This window comes from Petaurus breviceps, unplaced genomic scaffold, assembly GCF_028583685.1.
Source record: "Petaurus breviceps papuanus isolate PSGF00001 unplaced genomic scaffold, PetGlider_PUasm1.0 78, whole genome shotgun sequence".
Lineage (NCBI taxonomy): Eukaryota > Metazoa > Chordata > Mammalia > Diprotodontia > Petauridae > Petaurus > Petaurus breviceps.
The window spans coordinates 4,955,274-4,972,338 of record NW_027186502.1 but is presented as its reverse complement, the minus strand read 5'-3'; the positions used below and the strand labels follow the sequence as shown (position 1 = coordinate 4,972,338).

General features: G+C 36.7%; 2 protein-coding genes across 2 annotated transcripts in view; one reads left to right on the top strand and one right to left on the bottom strand.

Moving 5' to 3' along the window:
• Positions 1–17,065, bottom strand: part of MGST1 (microsomal glutathione S-transferase 1) — a 359,649-nt gene that overhangs the window by 195,104 nt on the left and 147,480 nt on the right. The gene's annotated exons all lie outside the window — the stretch shown is intronic.
• The window catches only part of SLC15A5 (solute carrier family 15 member 5), a 145,468-nt gene that overhangs the window by 36,157 nt on the left and 92,246 nt on the right, over positions 1–17,065 (top strand). The gene's annotated exons all lie outside the window — the stretch shown is intronic.

Genomic DNA, 17,065 nt, shown 5'->3' with positions numbered 1-17,065 from the left:
CTGTAATTTAATTGGAATATGAGATTCATGAGGGAAATCTCTCCACAAATGCAGATCTACACTAGCCCTCCAATTTACAGCCTCAGAGAACTGCCTGGGATAATGAAAACTTAAGTGACCTGCTTGGGATAACACCATGATTATGTGTCAGAGCAGAAGTTTTATTCTTATTAAATTATATCTTATTAGATTCAGCCCAATATTGTAGACTGTCAAGATCTTTTTTTATCCTGATTCTATTATTCACTCTTAGTTATCCCTCCCATTTTTGTCACATTTACAAGTTTGATAAGCATACCGTTATGTCTTTACCCAAGTCATTGATGAAAATGTTAAATAGAACAGGGCACTTATCCCAGGGGCAATGTACTGGAGACCTCTTGTCAAGCTAACAACAAAACATTAATGATTACTTTTTTTTTTAATTTCAGCCACTCAGTCAGTTCCAAATACATCTAATAGTGTCTAGCTGACATCCTTCTATCATTTCTACTAAAATAGCATGAGATATTTTAGTAATTTTTTGCTAAAACCTGGGTAAACTCAACCTATAGCAACTCTATTTTAATGGTATATATAGATATAGATATTTTAAAGATTTGATTTTAAAACTTTGAATTCCATATTCATTCCCTTCCTCCTTTGTCACCCACCATTATTGGGAAGATAATCAATTCAATATAGGTTGTACATGTGTAGCTATGCAAAACAATATAGTAGATATATTGAAGAAAAAACTTTCCCTCCCTCCTATCCCACCTCCCACTTGTTCTATTCTCTACTTTCATCCTGTCCCTTTTCAAAAGTGGGTGATTCCAACTTCCCTCCTATCAGCCTGCCCTCCCTTCCATCATCCCCCCTCTCATCCGCTTCCCCCCTACTCTCCTACAGGGCGAGATACCCTATTTAGTGTATATCATTCCCTCCCCAAGCCAAATTCAATGAGAATAAGGTTGATTCATTCCTTTTTGCCTTCCTATTCTTCCCCTCCATTGTAACCATTTTCCCTTGCCTCTTCTATGTGAGATAGTTTACCCCATTCTGTCTCTCCCCATCTCCTCTCATTATATTCCTCTCTCACCTCTTAATTTCACCTTTTAAGTATCATTCCTTCCTATTCAATTGGTTCTGTGCCCTCTATCTATGTATGCCTGTACATATATACACACATTCACATATGTATTCATTCGCCCACATATGCTCCTATATAAATATATATGTGTATGTGTGTACATATATATATAAATATATACATATATAAATATATACATTTCTATTCCCTTCAACTATTCTCATACTGAAAAAAAGTTTCATAAGTCACAGTTATCATTTTTCCATGTAGGAATGTAAATAGTTCAACTTTGATCAGTTCCTTATGATTTCTTTTCCCTGTTTACCTTCTGGCTGCTTGTAATATTTTCTCCTTGATCTGGGAATTCCAGAACCTGGCTATAATATTCCTAGGAGTATTCTTTTGGGGATCTTTTTCAGGAGGTGATCAGTGGATTCTTTCAACCTCTATTTTTCCCTCTGGTTCTAAAACATCAGGGCAATTTTCCTTGAAAATTTCTTGAAGGATGATTTCTAGGTTCTTTTTTTGATAACGGCTTTCAGTAGTCCAATTATTTTTAAATTATCTCTCCTGGATCTATTTTCCAGGTCAGTGGTTTTTCCAATGAGATATTTCACATTGCCTTCTATTTTTTCATTTGTTTGGATCTGTTTAATTGTATCTTGATTTCTCATAAAGTCACTCGCTTCCATTTGCTCCAATCTAATTCTGAAGAAATGATTCTCTTCAGTGAGATTTTGAGATTCTTTTTCCATCTGGCAAATTTGGCTTTTTAAGGCATTCTTCTCCTCATTGCCTTTTTTGAGCTTCTTTTGCCATTTGAGTTAGTCTATTTTTTAAGGTGTTATTTTCTTCAGTCAGGTTGTTGACTCTCATTTCATAATTTTCTTACATCATTCTCATTTCTCTTCCCAACTTTTCCTCCACTTCTCTTATTTGGTTTTCAAAATCCTTCTTAAGGTCCTCAATGGCCTGTAAACAGTTCATATTTTTCTTGGAAGCTTTTGGTGCAGGAGTTCTGACTTTGTTGTCTTCCTCCTGTGCCATGTTTTGATCCTTTTAGTCCCCAAAATAGGAACATAAAGTTGAATTACTCTGCTTGCTTTGCTTCCTTTGCCTGCTCATGTTGCCACTCAATTACTTGACTTTTGTGCTTTTTTGCCACATTAGGACTCTGCTACCAAACAGGGGAGCTTTGTCCCAAATCGCTGGGGTTTTCTCAGCTGCCAAAGGTATTAGTTGGGTGTCCTCTCTGAAGCCTCCACATGCTCTCTGGCAAGCTGGTCACACACCCCAGGACCTCCACCCTAGACCACAATCCAGATCTGAACAGCTTAAAGCAAGAGTGAATACCTCTCAGACTGGTCACTTGGTCCCCCTACAATCTGTAGGCCTGGAACTGAAGCTTCCCCATGGCAGAAGCTGCACGGCCACAGTGCCTCAGCAGCTTCTCCCTCTATGTGATAAAGGCCAGACAACACTCCCAAACTAACAGATCCCAAAGTCCACACTGCACTGACCTCTCACTTTGTCCTTAGCATCTATGTGTTGATAATTCTGGAAACTGCCACAGCTGCTAGTGATCCGAAGTCCCTCCAGCCGGTGGCTGGTTGTGGCTGCCCTGAGGCTAAAACCTCAGGCACATGTGGGGCTAGGCTTGGCTTCCAGAGTGTTGCACTAGCCCCTTCCTGCCAGACTGCCAGACTGTCCTCAGTGGGAAGTTTGCTTCTCTGTATCATTTTGTGGGTTCTATAGCTCCAAAGTTTGTTCAGAGTCACCCTTTACATGAATTGGAGGATGTGGAAGCTGGAGCCCTGTGGAAGTCCTGTTTCTATTCCACTATCTTGACCCACAATTCTATTTTCAACTAGTTTAAACAGTAAAAAATAAAATAAGGTTAACTTGGAATGGCTAGTAATTGAAACCATTCTGGGGCTCATTAACACTCTTTTCTAGAGGCTTTCCTGTGATACCTTTAATAATACATTCTAGAATTCTGCTAGCAATTCAAGTCAATCTCATTGGTCTATATATTTTGCAGGTTCCATTCTTTTTTTTCTTTTTGAAATGCCATTGCAGACACCATTTTAAGTAACTTTCCAGTGTTACACAATGAGTCAGTAGATTGTCTATGGTCATAAGACCCTGAACATGCCCAGTGTCCTCTTATCTCCTAAATGAAACAGGGCTGACCTGGTTAGCACTTAGATGCTAGACTACCTGAGAATACCAGGTGTTGAAATAGGCTTAAAATGGAGAAGAAAATGGAAAACCACTCCAGTATCTTTGCCAAGAAAACCCTAAAGACAGCATTGGCATGCTATATCCATCTATGAGGTCACAAAGAGTCAGATATGAGTGAACAACAATGAATGGAAAAATTTAAATCAGCATTTAGGTCTGATTCCTAATCATATAATATTTTGACATTCTAAAAGACCTCCAATTTATGTAAAATTGGTCATTAATATTGGTTAAAATGCATCATTTGCTGACCAACTTTCTGGTAATTAACCTTTCCAAAATTTGCCATTGACAACAGAGTCACAGACCACTGAAGCTCATGTGCAAACCTATCAGAACTTACACTCTGCTGGCAAAGCCTCTGAGAATTTGAGATGATTTCCACACCATAAAAAGCCATCAGGTAGAGTGGGAAAATGCTGTATAATGACCTGCAGAGCACTATTCTTGGAGCCCCAAAGGGAATCATGGAAGGAGGTATTCTAGATCTTAGAGCTATGCATAGGGAAACATTCAAATCCTTGAAGTAATCTTGAAACTTCCTTTCTGCATAATACTGAGATATGAAGTGTTGATAGCTATAGGAAAATGGTTGTAAAATAGAGAGATTAACAAACCTCAGATTAACAATAAACAAATAGACTTTCCAGGTTTTTCTGAAATCCCCCTGCCCATCATTTCTTATAGCAGAATAGTATTCCATTATATTCATATACCACAACTTGTTCAGCCATTCCCCAATTGATGAGCATCCCTCAATTTCCAATTCTTTGCCACCACAAAAAGAGCTGCTATAAATATTTTTGTGCATGTGGGTCATTTTCTGTTTTTATTATCTCATTGGGATATAGATATAGTAGTGGTATTGCTAGATCAAAGGGTATGCATAGTTTTATAGCCCTTTGGGCATACAACGAGCAATGGTGAAGAATCAGTTTTAACTATCTGTACTGAAAGATAATTATGGTCCATTTTACAACATATATTTTGCCCAAAAAAGGAGTGGATTTGACTATCAAAAGCTTATTTGAAAGGGAGGATTTAAATTCCCTGAGTAGCTTTTCAACTTTGTTTCATTTTAGCCTGAGTAACATTTGAAAATATGTCCATATTAATGAAGGGACCTGACTTTCTTAAATAGGGTAGATGTATTAGTATGTTGGAGGGAACAAAGGGATTCTATTTATTAGAAATGTGGCATATGACAAAGAACATCAAATCTCAGATCAAAAAACCTGTCTTTAAGTCCTAGCTCTGACATTTACAGTGTGATAATATAGTGGAAAGCCACTTTATCTCTCTCTGAGTCTCAGTTTCTGAATTTGTAAAATGGGAGTATTAATTCTTCAAAATCCCCAACCCAGATTATCATGAGGAAAGTATTTTGAAAACTATAAAATCCTAGGGGCAGCTAAGTGTCACAGTGAATAAAGCTCTGGCCCCAGAGTCAGGAGGACGCGAGTTCCATTCCAGTCTCAGACACAACACCCACACAAAAAAACTTGCCGTGTAACCTTGGGCAAGTTACTTAACCCCAATTGCCCTCCAAAAAAAAAAAAAAAACTATAAAATCCTACGAAAATATGTTACTGTTATTGTTAACTCATTCTCTTTTTCTTTCTTTTGATGTAGTTTAGATAGAAATAGTTCTAGCATAAGTTTCTATCCTGTTGTTATTACTTTTTAATTTTCTGTGAACCCTTGCGGGAAATGGATGAAATGATTGCCTTTTGCAATTGAATGAAAGTATTGGGACATCAGCTCAACTATTACAGGCTTCCTGAAAGCAATAGGATGATTCTAGTAAAAATCTAATAGCTAACATTTAAATAAAGTTTAAGGTTGACAAAAAAATTTACCTACACATCTATATATGCGTGTATGTATAATCTCATTTGATTCTCACAATGACCATGGAAGAATATTATTACTCCAATTTACAGATGGAGAAACCAAAGCTGACATCAATTAAAGGTCTTGTCAAGGGTCATAAAACTAGTCCAAGGTAAGTTTTGAACTCAGGTCTTCCTAACTACAAGTCTAGTGATCACTGAGCTGTGTGTTTCATTGTTTTTATGCAATTTTAATTTCTTCTGCTAGGCCTTTTTATTTTGAAAGATTTTAATTTCATGTAACTTGGAAAGTATAAATACTTGTTATGGAGACTGATAAGAAATGTCCTTAAATTTTTATAGATTGATGTCCTATTCTAGTCACAGTTCAGTCTCTGATAATACTCAAGTTGCACTACAGTTTATTAAATTTGCAAGGCAATTTCAAGTCTTTACTAGAGTATAAGGATTTGCTATATGTTAATTTATGAAAGACAGTGTTTTTGACATATAATCTTACCTACAGGTCAAATATTTCTTGGGATTCAGTAGGTATGAAATTTTTGCAGCCTGAAATGATGTGTGGCACATTTAAAACTATTTATTTGCATTATCTGCATGAATCAATATTTCTGGGCTTCTTAAGAATGACCTATTCTTGAACTGCCATCATAATCCCTTTCATTTCTATAACTAAATCCTTAGGACTCAGCCATTTCTTTGTATTTTGAATATCATTACTGTTTCATATATGATCAGCATTAAAATAAAAGAAGCTAAACTTTCTTAGACAGGTTAAACTATCTTTCCTAGCCTTCACATAGCCCCACACAAAGGTTGGTATGGAGAGCCATGGAAGATCAAATAGCTGCCCTCGATATATTTTACCCAGGGTGAATAGTTTCCTTCATCATATAACCTTCTCAATCTCTACTGCCATCAACTTTACTGCCCCCAGGTCTGAACAATTGAGTATTTTGATGAGAGGATATTTCCCTTATGCAATGGCTGGCAAATTCTCATCTCCTGTTCACCAAAATTCTGTGATTGAATCACCACCAAATTTTGTCCTGGGATTTCTCATCAAAATCTCATTCCTATCCAGTTCATTATCATCATTTTGTAGGCCCTAGCCTATGTCCTCTGAAATCCCCGCTCCCTCATTAACAAAATCCCCTTATCTTATGCTATCCCCTTGTGTTGACCTTCAGTTAGATCTGTGCAATAACCCCTACCCCTATCTGTAAAAGTGGAGTGATGCCCTGATTTCATCCAAGCAGCTAGATGGGTACATAACTTAACAAATGTCGTTATTACTAATTTACACTATGAGAGTTAAGAGCTAAGAAAGAGAAGCAGTATATATAATAACATTCATCATAACAAAACATGGGTTGGCCAGACACGGATGCCAATAAATCTGCTCCTAGTCTGAGGATGTGATTTATCTCTCTGGAGATGGCCTTGTGTAATATATTCTCACAGTAGAGGCAGGAACAAGAGCATGTGATGGGCAAGGGCCTTAATTCTAGAAAAATATTATTGAAAGGTTCAGGAAATCAACTCTATGATCTAGGAAAGCAAATACCAGCTAGTACATAAAAGCAATTTCCTGTTCTTTGTAGAGTAAACACCATCATTAGGATCAGAAAATATAATGGTGAGTAAGGACCTCCCAAAGATGCTAAAAAGACTTGACTCACTGCAACAGCACTAGAATTCTCTATTATGATAGTGGGATATAGGAGATAGGGATGGGATAATGGGATAAAGGAGAAGCTACCATAGTTGAACACAAACCTTACCTAGGACCAGAGCCTCAGAAACCAAACTTCCTAAGTGAGAAAATATTTAACAGTAGAGCCCAATGTTTGTTCCCACATGCAGGAAACCTTCCAATTGTGTATCATTCTTTACAATCTTGGGATTTAAAAAAAATTGAATATTCACTTTGATAATGAATATCAAAGTGATAATGAATTTCACTCCACTTGTTGGAAACCAATTCTAGTGTATTTAAAGACCTGGGTTACTGACTAAATTTTCCTTCCTCTCTGTACTTCAAAAAGATCTAATTGTTGTCACCTTCTGTGATTACACAACCATTGAGGGTCGATGTCCAGGTCAAATGATATACATCTTCATTCTTTGAATAACAAAATCCTACCTTCTCATCTCTTAACCCCTGTGAAAGCCTCTTAGATGAAAGCTTCACTCGCCTATTACTACTACCCCATTCTCTCACCTTCTACTTCTGTCTCTCCAGAGTTCATAGCCTGCTTTGCTGTCTTTCCATTGTTTTGTGGAATCCTCATCTCATTGTCAACAAGCTTTCATTTTAGACTACTTCCTACCATGTTTCTTCCTTCTTTATGAATTCAATTAAATCCAGAAGGCCTCATAAAAAAAGTATAGAAGCCTTTCTAGTACTGGATGTATCTTCTCTTATCTTCTTCAGCACCTTTGAGTAAGGAGTAGACATACTCTTTGCTATTCATTGATACTTCCAGATCCTAATTCTTTTGCTATGATTCAACTTTCTTTCTTCCATAGAAATTCTTGCCATTTCTCTATATTATCCTAGTTGCTGATCATAATTCTCCATTAGCCCCCATGTCACTCCTCTCCATCTTCTCCCAGCCTATTGCTTTGGCATCATTTTTATACCTTCAAAATCCTGACTTTTAGCTATTTCAATTATACACTGTCCTCTATAGTGAATTCCCCAACCCTTTGTCCTATCAATTCCCATACATGGCAAAACTCTAACTAACCCTGGATTATCTGTACCATTCACTTTCTCTACTCCTTAACCTTCCTACACTCTCTCTTCTTGACTCCCTCTCTAGAGAGGGTCTCATTTTTTGTTCAAGTTTGTTCAAAATTTGTTCCTAATTTGTTCAAAAAAGATAGTCCATAAATCAAGAATTTACTGTTCTTCCCTATTCTACACCTTTAAACTCCTTGATATAATCCTCCATTCTCATTTCCTCCAGTCTCAAAGGAAGAATCATCATTCTTTTCCAAGACCAAAATCTCTATTTGTATCTTTGATTCTATCACTTACTATCTTCCTCTGTGTACTCTTCTCTGTCTCTATAATCTTTCATCTCTTCCTGCTGTTTATGCCCAAGTCACCTCTATGCCCCCCACCAAAAAGAAAACCCTGCTACCCCCTCCATCTACCCCATCATATCCAAAGGTGTACTAGTGCCGGTTCAATTCAGCTGGCAAGAGCTATTGGTTAACTTTTCAATGTGAAGATTTCTACCTCAGAAATCTGCAAAGAAATTAGCAATTGAATTGTTTTCTTAATTGTCTAGACTTAAGAAAGTGATAGGAAAATGTTAATAATGCTGATCAAACTTTAAAATGTGTTGTATGCACTTTTGGGGAGACTAATGTTAAATATTTACCAACTAAACCTTGGTTAGATCTCTCTTCATCTCAGTAAAAATATTAGGAAAACCATCTACACAAGCTATATCCACTTCTTTTGTCCCAATTCACTTCTCAAGGTCTTGCAATGTTTTCCAGCCTGCCTCTCCACTCAAATTTCTCCAAGGTTTCCAGTATGCTCCTTATTGTTAAAGTCAATTGCCTTAGTTTTTCTACTTTTTGACAATTCTCAAAAGCTGTTTTCACACTGTTATTCACTGCCTCCTTGTGAACAGTACCTCTCTCTTTAAGTTTCATGGCATAATTCTTTTCCAGTCCTGTCCCTATGTCCTCAGTCTCTTTTGCCTGATCTTCCTCCATGTTATACTGATTCTCTAAGTATAGGTATCCTGCAAGGTTCTATCCTGGGACATGTCCCTTTGTGTCCTCTCAGTGATTTCATAAGTTTTCATGAATTTAATTATCATTTCCATGCAAAAGATATTTAAGTCTATCCATCCAGTCAAATGTCTGTCATGAGATCCAGTCCTTCATCATAAATTGTCTATGGGGTATCTAAAACTGAACATTCAATAGGCATTTTAAATATAATGTGCCACTCCCATGGATTTAACTTCTTCTCTGAATTTCTCTCTTTGTGTTAAGGTTACCAGCATTCTTCTAGTCAGTCAGGTTTCCAATTTTAGCATCATCACTGACTCCACCCTTTCCCTTATGTTCTATATTAAACTAGCTGCTAGGGTTTGTTGATTATACCTCAAAAAACATCTCTTCTTGGAGTCACATGGCCATCATTTTAGACCATCATCTCTTGCCTGGAATGTAGCAACAACTTCCTAATTTTCTTGTTTTTTTTTTTTTCATTCTCTCTAACCATCCTCTTCATCAGCACCAAAAAATAATTTTTCTAAAGGATGGATCCAATCCATAGCAGTCCCTGGCTCAAAAACCTTTTATTCCTTCCTATTGCCTCTAGGATAAATGCAAATCTCTCAGTTTGACATTTAAAGCTCTTCTTGGTGATGTGACTCAAACCTACTTTCACAGGCTTATTGCACATTTCTGCTCCAACTCAGATCACCTATTTGCTCATCCCTAAATTCCATTTACCTCTTTTCTCCATGTCTTTGCATAAGCTGCCCACCCCCCCCCAACCCATGCCAAGAAATTTCTCTATTCTCACTTCCACTTCTTAGAATTCCTAGCTTTCTTCAAGTTAAGCTTATACAAAACCTCCTATAGGAAGCTTTTCCTGATTCCCCTAGTTGTTAATTGTCGTATCCTTCTTCAAACAAATACATACATACATGCATATATATGTGCATTTACATGCAGGCATACATAAATACATATGCATATATCTATCAAATAGAATGGAAGCACCTTGAGGACAAGTATGTTGTTTTTTTTGTTTTGTTTTTTTGTCCTTCTATCCTTATGTACCTTGCTCAGTGACTTGATTATTGTAAACACATAATAAATGTGTCTTGGTTTGGACAGAATTTGATTGAATTTGGGAGAGAGAGAATAAAAATGGAGTCAAATAAACTGATTCCTGGAAAGAGGGATTTAAGCAAATCAAGTAAGAAAATAAGCATTTATTAAGCACTTACTCTGTGCCATGAACCAGCAGTATAAATATAAGCAGAAAAAAGATAGGCCCTGGACTCAAGGAGATTACTTTCTAATGGGTGAAGATACACATAAAAGGAAGCAGAAAAGCCAAAATGAAGGGACAAGTTAGCAATTTTGACATGAGAGCACAGGATGAAAAGAGAAAACAGCATGAAATAGTAGTGATTGGGGATTTCAATTATTTAGACATTCAGATAGACACTCAGAGAGAGACTTTGTCTCTTGGTCTCTGCCTTTCTGTTTCTGTCTGTGTCAAAAACAGTGGTAAACATCCTTTTGACTTTCTTTCATAATAATTTGGTTACTCAAACAATGAAGGAATAGCCAAAGCAGAATTCTAATATGATTTTCACCGAGAGGAAATTATTGCTGGATGGAAATGAAACTTGGGAAAATGTGAGCACTCTCTATTAGAGTATGGACTAAAGAAGAAAAGTAAATCCTAGATTTTAGGAGCAGACTTCCATGATTCGGAGCCAGAACAGGTAGAATTGCATAGATTTTGACATAAGGGGAATTCAACTATGGAAACATGAAATTCTCAAGAGAAAAATCCTAAAGAAACACAGAGAAACAATTCCAATAAGGAGGAAAAATAGAAATAGGTACGTGTGAAAAGAGAGAACTCTATACAGACAAATATATAAGGGAAAGTAACAGAAGATGAATACAAAAGTGTGACAATGTCAGGAGTGCTAAAATTCAGAATGAGCTATGGGAATTCTTTTTCTGGTGTGGGCTAGTCTAGGTTTTAGGGGTGGAGTTCCTAATTATGAATTCTAATAGTTCTGTGACTCTATGATACCTGCACAAAGCCACACAAGCTGCATGGAATGTGCATGGAATTTTCTCCTCATTTCTGCCTTTCAAAATCTTTATCAAGGTTCAACCCATTTGGAAAAATTTTCATTAAGATGCTCCTGATCCCCTCAACTATTAGTTCTCTCTTCAAATATTTCTAGAATCTTCGGTTTCACTTCTCCACAGCTCCCTTTATTTCCAATATACAAAGTGTCAATTAAAGTTTAAAACTACATTAAATCTTTTGGGATGCCCTGTATAAAAACACATATCTATAATAAAGACAAATCTATATAGACATTTATAGATATTATATGTATGTGTATAAATATATATATATATATATATATATGTTTATATACTTAAATGTATGTCTATTTTGTACATAATACAACTCCTAACAAATTGAAAGCTTCATTAGAACAAGAGCTGTTTGATTTCATCTTGGTATTTCTGGCACCTAAAATAATGCATTGCAATAATAAGTTTTTAATAAAGTTAGATTGAACTGAATTGAATAGACATAAATATTTTCAAATGTGTTAGTAACATAAAATTGAGATGAGAGCATTCATTTATGTTTACAATGCTTTATCTAATGAGTATGACTATTGTGGGCTTCTTACTACTTCTAATTTATAAGATCACACACCTATGATGAAGTAAATTCTATCTTCCCTCCAGCAAAGTATATAATCCTTATTTTGGCCTCTTTCTCTATAATGACTAAATTGGAAATTCTTCAAAGCTGTAATTCAAAGCCATAGGTGACCTTAAAGAAGTGATTTTATATATACTACCTTTTATTTTAAGGTAACTTTTGAAATGTGGACCATGCATTCCATTATGTTTAGCTGTCAAGTGCTGCCTTCATTTGCATATCTTCCCACTACTATAATTTTGAGAACTGGCAGGTGACCAAAGACAGAAAAACATGCATCTACAATCTAGAGTGCAATGTAGGCTTTTTTTATTACAATTAAATAGCATAGATATTCATGATTAGATCAATGTCAGAGGAACAGAGCCGAGGATTTAAAAGTACAGAGAATAGAAAAATGCTTTCTTCATATATATGTATATATACCTATATACATACACACATACATCTACATATGTACTCATATATACACAGATATTTATAAATATCTATAATATTTATTTCCAGATAAAACATTATTTCTAGACTAACATATTCAAAATAGTTCATCTGTTTTATTTATTTTAAAAGATTTATAGCTAGTCTGCCTACTGTGCAAATGTAGTAGGTATGCCTAGTCATGCATCGTCCCAATTGATAAGTACTCTCTTATGGCATTAATAGCAAAGTCTCTTTCTACACATTTAAAGAGCCCTCAATGGCTTCCAATGAGGAAATCTTTGTTCTGGCATTGATAATATTTCCTCATGAAAGATACAAATTATTCCACGGATAAATTCTTTGCTCTTTCATTAAGGAAAAACCCTCAATAAGGTACAAAATTTCCTTGGCAAGAATTTTTTGTTGTTCAGTCATTTTTCAGTCATGTCACACTCTATATGACCCCATTTGAGGTTTTCTTGGCAAAGATCCTGTCATGGTTTGCCATTTCCTTCCTTCTCCAGTTCGTTTTACAGATGAGGAACTGAGGGAAACAGGGTGAAGCAACTTGCCCGGGATCACACAGCTAGGAAGTGTCTGAGGCCAGATTAGAACTCAGGAAGATGAGCCTTCCTGACTCCAGGTCCAGCACTCTATCTACTCTGCCACTTAGCTATCCCTTGACAAGAATAACTTTTTGATAAAACATGCATTCCCTTCCTTCTCCTTATTCGCCCTTGCCCCACTGACAATGAACTGTAGCTGATTGGCGGATTCATGACCAAGATTTGGCCTGAAGGCGAGATAAAGACAAAGAGCATGGAGATCAGGAAAAGATCTGCTCCCAAGAGCTCAGAGACTGGGCAGAAAGGTGATCGCGTACGTACTGATCTGGCTCCCTGAAAGGAGACCTAATTATCCAGGCATCATTCATCCTTCCCCGAAAAGTACCATTTGTACAAAGAAACCCATGGAATCCTCTGTCAGGAGAATCACCTGACCTAGAGATGACAGAAAAATTGTTGTTTGTCCTTTGTTCTCAAAGAGGACCCATGACATAAGGAAGATGATATCTTGACTTGTAAGTGGATTGGATTTAAGTGAGGCAGGGCTATGCAAAGTCATCAGCCTCACTCTCTTTCTCCAGTCATCAGAGTCCAGTGACAAGATATAGGTCAATATGACTGGTGATGGCCCCGGATGCAGTGGGAGACCTTGGTCTAAGCTAAGGTCTGTCCTAGGCAATGCTCATTCAGTAATTAAAGGCTAGGTAAGAATTGAGGCAAAAGATGGCCTAGTTTGCTTTCACGAAAGAATCAATCTGAAAGGGGAAAATCCTCAGTTTTCTGACCAGAACAAAAACAATTGCTATTTACACTCACTCTGAATCATCAGACAATGAGCTGACAGAAAATAGAAGCAATAGGAAGTAGGAATTCATACAGGTAGCAAGTGGCATATTGACTGAGGAGTTCCTAGACCAGCAGAGATACTGCTGGCCTAAGCAAGAACTGAATGTAAAGCACTAAAAGACAGAACTATTAAGTGGAGAAATAAACCTGGACTTTTCACTGGTATTGTGAGTTATGAGGACTGTGGAGGACAAGAAAATCAGTTAGCTTTCTAACAAGATTGACCTTTCTCCTTTTGGCAGTGTCAATTGATTGTGGCACTATAAGTCAAAAGGACTACACAGATTCCGGGAAAGGTAGTAGAGCTTTCCATAGGGGTGAGTTGCTTGACTCTTTTGTCACTCCAAGTCTTTCCCCCTCAAAGAGAGAAGTATATCCAAAAGCATACTATAAGATTGTAAGACTATATAGGTCTCTGAAAGAGTGGGCCTCAATAAAGAGGAAAAGTGAATTTGTCTTAATCTTTTATAGTCTTAGGTATGAATCTCTTGTGGCTTTTTGTCAGGTTAAATAAAATTTGCCCTATATTTAATATTTTGTTTTCCTGAGTGCTTGAAAGAGAGTTGACAGTTCTTTTTCCTTTGTTACAGAGATTCAGACATGAGCTAAATTTGACATTCACCAGGAAAACTCTAGGTGGGAGCACAAAAATATAGAGTATAATGTTTATATGACAAATCCCTAAGGTTTAACATGACTGGTGTGAACTCAGCAACTTATTTCTGAGATATAAGTTTTGGACATTTCAACGAAATTGTCCTCATTTTTATTAAATTCTCGATTCTATATTTGTTCACATTCCTATTTCTTTTCTTAGTTCAGAAAAACAATTTTCGAATTCTAATGACTTGATTGATATTTTTCTGATGACTAATTTTTTATTATTTTATTTGTATCTCTTAGAATTTAATAGTTTTAGGTAATATGATCTTTTGATGTTCTTTTGTAGATCATGGATAAGTCAGCTTTTACATTAGAATGGAGATTTTAGGTAATAGGAAAGTAATTTATTTCATGGGATATGATAGGACAGCAATTTCCTGACGCAGCCTCACTGTGGCACAACTTTGTCCCCATACAACTTCTTCTGCCCCAGTTTCCCTAGGTGATTCCCAAGTGAAGCTTCCTCACCTCACAAAACCTGATTGTCACTTAAATTCTCAGGACCCAGCCCCACTTATCCTCAACTAGAAATGTATCTGCTCAGTCATCAGGGTATATTGAACCACTCACATGGTCTCAGGCACCCAAGTCAGAGAGCTACAGATGATTTAAGAGATATTTGCCCAGGTTTGATAGGTAATAGTGTTATTCTCTTTCCCACCCACCACAACTGGTGTTTCTGAGGAACTGTTTCTTCTTCATGCCATTCATATTACATTCTTCTCTCTCACTCATAAGTTCTATTAGCCTTCTCCCCTGTTTCTGTCTCTTTCTAACTGTGTTGTCTGTCTATTTTCTCTTATTCTTTCTCTCTCTGTCTCTCTGTGTGTCTCTTTGTCTCTTTGTCTTTCTCCCTCTGTCTCTGTCTCTCTCTGTCTGTTTCTCTCCTTCTGTCTCTGTCTCTCTGTCTCTTTTTATGTATCTCTGTCTCTGTCTGTCTGTCTCTGTCTGTCTCTGTCGCTTTCTCTATGTGTCTCTCTGTCTCTCTCTGTCTTTCTGTCTCTTTCTGTCTCTCTCTATCTCTGTCTCTGTCTCTCTGTCTCTGTCTCTCTGTCTCTCTGTCTCTGTCTCTGTCTCTCTCTGTCTCTGTCTCTCTCTGTCTCTCTCTCTGTCTCTCTCTCTCCCTCCCTCCCTCCTTCCCTCCTAGTCATTTATACTCTCTCATTCCCAATTCCTTTTCCACAGTCTCTCTAAGTAGGTGTCATTCCCTCTAACTAGCGGTATTTTTCTCACCCTAGTTTCCTACACCAATACTGATGTTTTTTAACCTTGCTTTCCCTCGTTTTCCTATGTTTCTAAAAATTCAGCAAATGTAAATACCGACTATGCACAAAGGACCATACAAGTCAAGAGATATGAAAAAACAAAACTGAAAAAATCCCTGTAATTTTGCAAACTCTTGTTCAGGCAGTCTTTTAGAATCTTTGGGAAAAACTGGGACACCATTCTCAGCATAGGTATTATCAGCTTTTAACAGCAGTAACAGCAACAGTCAAGTCAAGCCTGACTGAGACTAATTGGGAAACAGAACAGATTCAGATCTGGGGGTATCTTCCAACCCTACTTGTATGTATTTGGCTGGGGGCAAGAGTTATAGGAAGTATTTCAGGCCACATCCTAGTATCAACATAAGGGATAAGATGTTACAAAAGGGTTCATTTTTATAAGGGTTCATCCATTTCATTTGTAACAGTGAAGATACAAATAACACAAAACATAGCAGGTGCTAGACAAGATCAAGAGATGGGTGTGAGAGAATTTTGCTTATCATTACTTCACTGATCAACCAGAGCCATTGGGTTAAAAATAATATAATAAGCAAAGATAATGGTCACCAGTTAGGGATGTAAGGACTGAAAAGTTTTGTACCAGCAACTGAATTGGGTTTAACAATACATTAAAAGATGCACTGAGAAACCTGTCTACTTACTAAACAGTGTAAATGTGCTAGGAAAACTGGAAGGCAGTCTGAAGGAAATTAGGTTTAGACCAACATTTCATACCATGTACTAAAATAAGTTCCAAATGGCTACATGAATTAAATATAAAAGGTTATATCCTAACCAAAATGAAGAAGTAAGGAAGAAATTATCTTTCAGATCCATGCATAAAGGATGAAGAATGACCAGACAAGGGATAAAAAGGATCATGGAACATAAAATGGCCAATTTTTATTATGTAATCTTTTTAAATTTTTATTTATTTTTATTGTTTTGCTTTTTGGAGGACTATTGGGGTTAACTTGCCCAAGGTCACATGGCTATTTTTTTTGTGTTAAGTGTCTGGGGCCGGATCCGAACTCAGGTTTGCCTAACTCCAGGGCCAGCACTCTACTCACTGCACCACCTAGCCACTCCTTTTTTACATAATCTTTAAGGTGAACCAATTTAAATTAGTGCAGCTAATATTAGAAAAAGAAACAATTAACTGGGTTTTTTGTAGCAGGTTCCTCTGATAAAGATATTATATACAAAATATAAGAGGAACTAATTTAAGTTTAAGAGCCATTCTCTAATAGCTAAATGGTCAAGGAATGAGAACAGGAAGTTTTAAAAGGAAGCAATGCAAGCTATCAACAACTATATGAAAAATGCTTTAAATAACTAATAGAGAAATGCAAATTAGAGCACTTTGAGATACTACCTCATTTATGGATCATACCAGCAAAGATGACCAAAAGAGAAAATTACAAATATCGGAACAGGCACATGATGTAGTGCTGGCTGAACTGTGAATTGCTATAGGCATTTCGGAAAACAACTTAGAATTATGCCAGAAAATTTGCTAAATTATATACCCTTTCAGCCTTTATGCAGTCCCTCTGATAACTAGGCCTATACTTAAAAGAGATCAAAAGAAAGAAGAAAAGTACCTATATGCCTATTTATAACAGCTTCTCTCTCTCTCTCTCTCTCTCTCTCTCTCT